This window comes from Girardinichthys multiradiatus, chromosome 14, assembly GCF_021462225.1.
Source record: "Girardinichthys multiradiatus isolate DD_20200921_A chromosome 14, DD_fGirMul_XY1, whole genome shotgun sequence".
In the NCBI taxonomy this organism is placed as follows: Eukaryota; Metazoa; Chordata; class Actinopteri; order Cyprinodontiformes; family Goodeidae; genus Girardinichthys; species Girardinichthys multiradiatus.
The window spans coordinates 11,064,173-11,070,050 of NC_061807.1; the positions used below are offsets into that span (position 1 = coordinate 11,064,173).

General features: G+C 41.8%; 1 pseudogene; it reads right to left on the reverse strand.

The window, feature by feature from the left end:
* Positions 1-551: 551 nt before the first annotated feature.
* On the reverse strand, positions 552-2,219 carry LOC124881040 (annotated as a pseudogene).
* Positions 2,220-5,878: the final 3,659 nt, after the last annotated feature.

Sequence of the window (5,878 nt, forward strand, 5' to 3'; positions counted from 1 at the left end):
AAATGAAAGGAGTAAATCCTAAACTGCTGTACACAGCCATCTGTTAGAAACAGGTCAAAGTTACAGACTGACACATTAAATCAATAAAGTCAGTAGAAGAACTCATGAGTTCAGGTAGAAATTTACATTATTCATACAGTTTGATCCAGAATCTGATGTTTGTCCAATAAAATAACGAGTGATTATGTCATGATTGATGATGAACATGTTAATTATAGTTTCCATCAGCTCATCTGTACATGGATTTGAACAACAACAACATTTGGTCTGACAAAGTAATAAATGTAAATGTAATTAGTTTAGGCGAATAAAAATCCTCCTGAGCAGTGATAGCCTCCATGGCTGAACAGAAACAGGAAGGGGCAGCACCCAAACAAACTCCAACATCAACAAAACAACAAACAAGATGACAAAGTAGCTCCATAAAGACAGCTGATCTCTGAGCAGTGAAGAAATGACACAACAATGAGCTCTCAGCAACAATGATGGAGACTAAAGAAACTGGAACTAAAATACACATTTTAACCAACTGGACCTCAGAACAATTCTGACTATTTAAGGTTAACAAACTCAGCAGAGGATCCATCATAAAGCCATATCCCAGCATGTAGAGGCTGAGTGAATGTGGTCTGGACTCTGTGGAGGAGAGTCATGGTTTTAGAGACTCTGTAGAAAGACAGAATACCTGCTCTGTGGTCCAAATACACTCCTAGTCTGGAGGAAACTGGACCTGGTACTGAAGTTTCAACTCTGTTGTGATAACATGTAAAACTGTTTGTGTCACAATATAATGACCAAGAGTTGTCATTGAATCCAAATAAGCATTCATCAGATTCTCCTGCTCTGCTGATGTTCTTGTATGAAACTGCTACACCAACAACACCTCTTTCTCCTTTCCACTTCACCTCCCAGTAGCAACGTCCAGTCAGACTCTTTTTATTTAGGACCTCGGGCCAATGAGTGAATCTGTCTGGATGATCAGGATAAAACTGTTGTTGGTTCATTCTTGTTACTTTTCTGTTCCCCTCAGATAATAACAGATATTTGTTTGCTGTGTTTGAATCCAGAGTGATTTCTTGTGAATATTTTAAGAATCCAGCTCTCGTCTTTGGTTCTGACCGTATAACCTCCACCTCAGTGACCATCAATGAGATGTTTGTCCATGTATCTCTCAGGATGTCCTGTAATATATCTCTGAGCTCTGACACAGCTGCTGTCACATCCTCAAAGTTTCTCAGAGGACGACTATTGATGCTGGATGAGTGTGTAGACTCACTGAGTGCTGACAGTGAGGGGTAGTTGTGGAGAAACTGGTTGTGATCCTCTGTGTTTGAGAGCTGCTTCAGCTCAGCATCTTTCCTCTTCAGCTCAATGATCTCCTGCTCCAGCTTCTCCTGAAGATCTTTGACTCGACTCACTTCAGTCTCCTGCTGGGATCTGATCTGCTGCTTCACATCAGAGCTTCTTTTCTGGATGAGATGGATCAGCTCAGTGAAGATCTTCTCACTGTCCTCCACTGCTTTATCAGCAGAGACATTGATGGCCTCCACCTCCTGTTGAAGTAGCTTCAGATCTTTCTCTTGGTCATGGATTCTCTGCTGGATTTGTTGTCGACTCACCTGGAGCTTCTTCTGCTTCTCAGTCCTTTCTACCGCAGCTGGGACTGTTTCATGACCTTTATGTTCATCCATAGTGCAGAGATAACAGATACACTGCTGATCAGTACGACAGAAGATCTTCATCACCTCATCATGACGAGAGCAGATATTTTCCAGGAGCTTCTTAGAGGGGTCCACCAGTTTGTGTTTTTGAAAAGCAGGAGATTCATAATGAAGCTTAAGATGTTTCTCACAGTAAGTAACTAAACAGACCAGACAGGACTTCACAGCTTTCATCTTCCTTCCAGTGCAGACATCACAGGCCACATCTTCAGGTCCAGCATAGCAGTGATCAGCTGGAGCAGCTTGGAGTTCAGTCTTCTTCAGATCCTCCACTAACTCTGCTAACATGATGTTCTTCTCCAGGACAGGCTTTGGTCTGAAGGTTTTCCTGCACTGAGGACAGCTGTGGATTCTCCTCTGATCTTCTCCATCCCAGTGTTTTTTGATACAGTTCCTACAGTAGCTGTGTCCACAGGGAATAGTCACTGGATCCTTCAGTAGATCCAAACAGATGGAACAAGAGAATTTTTCTTGGTCCATCAGAACTGCTCAGCTCATCTCTCAGTACAGCAATTGTGTGAGTTTCTCTTCCGTACAGCAGAACCTGGTCTGAGCTCTGATCTATGTACCATGTGTTGCTGCAGTGAATGAGGTTAGCTGTTACATTCAGCAGAAAAGTTCTAGATCTGACGAGGCGGGAACAGAGACATGTTTAGACAGGATGTAGAGTAGCAGAAGTAATCAGACCTCAGTTTCCAGGAAGAGCTTGGAGGTGTGTTTTCCAGGCTGCTGCCGTGTTCAAGCATGCTTTGTATTTTTAGATTTTTATTTGAACAATTACATCAGGTTTCAACAGGATAACACAACAGTTTAGTTATAAAATGTTTAAAAATGAGGGAAGAGGTTTAACTTTTTCATTGTTTTTGGTTGTTTTGGGAATGCCACAAGCTCCGCTGTGACTCAGTATGGATTAAGCATGTATAAAAGATGAATGGATGGATGTTTTCCTCATTAGCTGGGTACTTAGAAATATATTTTCTCATCCGACAAACGGAGATCAGAAAAGCTCTGTTTTGGTGTTCTTATGTTTGGGATGGCTCCATCTATCCATGGACTATAAGATCATGTCCTTCAGCTAAGAAGTGCTATGGAAGAAGGCATCCATCAAGATGAGGCAGATCTTTAGTAGACAATGTCTACTTCTACTATCTGAGGCAGCTCATGGGATGCTGGCCTCTGCTCTCATTTACACAAGAAAAGTCCATTTGAGTTCAATAACATCATATTATTTAGGAATTCCACAGAGAGGTCTGGATTTAGCTTTGGCTTTGTTGCCAGATTCTGGATGCTGTACAGCAACTTTGAGTTTGTTGAAAATAAAAGCAGTATGTGTGCAAAAGACACAGTTTCAACATAATTTCGCATGAGTAGGATATTTTAAAACAATGTCAAATGAAGTACCACATTACTTGCGATCAGTGGACTCTGTTGATGCTTTAAAAAGCAATTTAATACATTCTTAGTTAAACAAGCATTTAACCTCACTGGTCCCTGGGCTGCTATGACCAACTGTATGTTATGATGTACACGACCAGTCAGAAGTTTTAGATACACTTAATGGGTCTCTTTATTATCATAAATATTTAAATTGTACAGGGGTTGGACAATGAAACTGAAACACCTGTCATTTTAGTGTGGGAGGTTTCATGGCTAAATTGGACCAGCCTGGTAGCCAGTCTTCATTGATTGCACATTGCACCAGTAAGAGCAGAGTGTGAAGGTTCAATTAGCAGGGTAAGAGCACAGTTTTGCTCAAAATATTGAAATGCAAACAACATTATGGGTGACATACCAGAGTTCAAAAGAGGACAAATTGTTGGTGCACGTCTTGCTGGCGCATCTGTGACCAAGACAGCAAGTCTTTGTGATGTATCAAGAGCCACGGTATCCAGGGTAATGTCAGCATACCACCAAGAAGGACGAACCACATCCAACAGGATTAACTGTGGACGCAAGAGGAAGCTGTCTGAAAGGGATGTTCGGGTGCTAACCCGGATTGTATCCAAAAAACATAAAACCACGGCTGCCCAAATCACAGCAGAATTACATGTGCACCTCAACTCTCCTGTTTCCACCAGAACTGTCCGTCAGGAGCTCCACAGGGTCAATATACACGGCCGGGCTGCTATAGCCAAACCTTTGGTCACTCATGCCAATGCCAAACGTCGGTTTCAATGGTGCAAGGAGCGCAAATCTTGGGCTGTGGACAATGTGAAACATGTATTGTTCTCTGATGAGTCCACCTTTACTGTTTTCCCCACATCCGGGAGAGTTACGGTGTGGAGAAGCCCCAAAGAAGCGTACAACCCAGACTGTTGCATGTCCTCAGTGATGGTTTGGGCTGCCATATCATGGCATTCCCTGTCACTGCCAAGGACTACCGAACCATTCTTGAGGACCATGTGCATCCAATGGTTCAAACATTGTATCCTGAAGGTGGTGCCGTGTATCAGGATGACAATGCACCAATACACACAGCAAGACTGGTGAAAGATTAGTTTGATGAACATGAAAGTGAAGTTGAACATGTCCCATGGCCTGCACAGTCACCACATCTAAATATTATTGAGTCACTTTGGGGTGTTTTGGAGGAGCGAGTCAGGAAACGTTTTCCTCCACCAGTATCACGTAGTGACCTGGCCACTATCCTGCAAGAAGAATGGCTTAAAATCCCTCTGACCACTGTGCAGGACTTGTATATGTCATTCCCAAGATTAATTGATGCTTTATTGGCCACAAAAGGAGGCCCTACATCATACTAATAAATTATTGTGGTCTAAAACCAGAAGCGCAGAAGAGGTGAACAGATGGACTCTACATGCCTGGTTCCCACCGTGAAGCATGGAGGAGGAGGTGTGATGGTGTGGGGGTGCTTTGCTGGAGACACTGTTGGGGATTTATTCAAAATTGAAGGCATACTGGACCAGCATGGTTACCACAGTATCTTGTAGCAGCATGCTATTCCATCCGGTTTGCGTTTAGTTGGACCATTATTTATTTTTCAACAGGACAATGACCCCAAACACACCTCCAGGCTGTGTAAGGGCTATTTGACCAAGAAGGAGAGTGATGGGGTGCTGTGCCACATGACCTGGCCTCCACAGTCACCGGACCTGAACCCAATCGAGATGGTTTGGGGTGAGCTGGACCGCAGAATGAAGGCAAAAGGGCCAACAAGTGCTAAGCATCTCTGGGAACTCCTTCAAGACTGTTGGAAAACCATTTCAGGTGACTACCTCTTGAAGCTCATCAACAGAATGTCAAGAGTGTGCAGAGCAGTAATCAAAGAAAAAGGTGGCTACTTTGAAGAACCTAGAATATAAGACATATTTTCAGTTGTTTCACACTTTTTTGTTCAGTATATAATTCCACATGTGTTAATTCATAGTTTTGATGCCTTCAGTGTGAAGCTACAATATTCATAGTCATGAAAATAAAGACAACTCTTTGAATGAGAAGGTGTGTCCAAACTTTTGGTCTGTCCTGTATATATGTATTTGTGTTTCATCTACTCCAAAGTGCAAGCATGCAGTATTTCTTCTGCTTAGGAAAACTGTTGTCTTTCCCGCCATCTGGTGGCAAACATTCAAGCTTCTCCACACTTCTGCCTCAGCCTCGACGTCCAAGCAGAATATTTGTTAGACCTAACAGAGCTAGAAAAACCCTGTAGAGTCAGTGTTTGCTGTGTCTTTATTAGACCATAGGAGGCCCTGGACTCCTGCCTTCTGTAGCTATAAACCAGATCTCATCTAAAGCAACAAAAACATTGTTTACTCACTCCGTTCTCATCTGAAAACAACAACTGTCTTAGTGTTAAGCCCTGATAATTGGAAATGTTTAAAGGTTTTCTTTAAAAAACATATATTACTAATAAATATATTAATAAAATACAATACAACACAAACAAAATACAAAACAACACAGACTTGTACATTCAAACAGTGATCTTTATTAACAGTCATCTTTATTAACTTCTTTGTCAAAACGTTACAAACTGAGTTACATGATGTTCATTTAAATGCAGTATTTCAATCAGAGGCATGATTAGATACACATATGACAGCTCATCTGTACATTGATTTGAACAACAGTTGGTCTGACAAAACAATAAATGTAAATGTAATTAGTCCTATTCTGGAGGAAACTTGACCTGATAC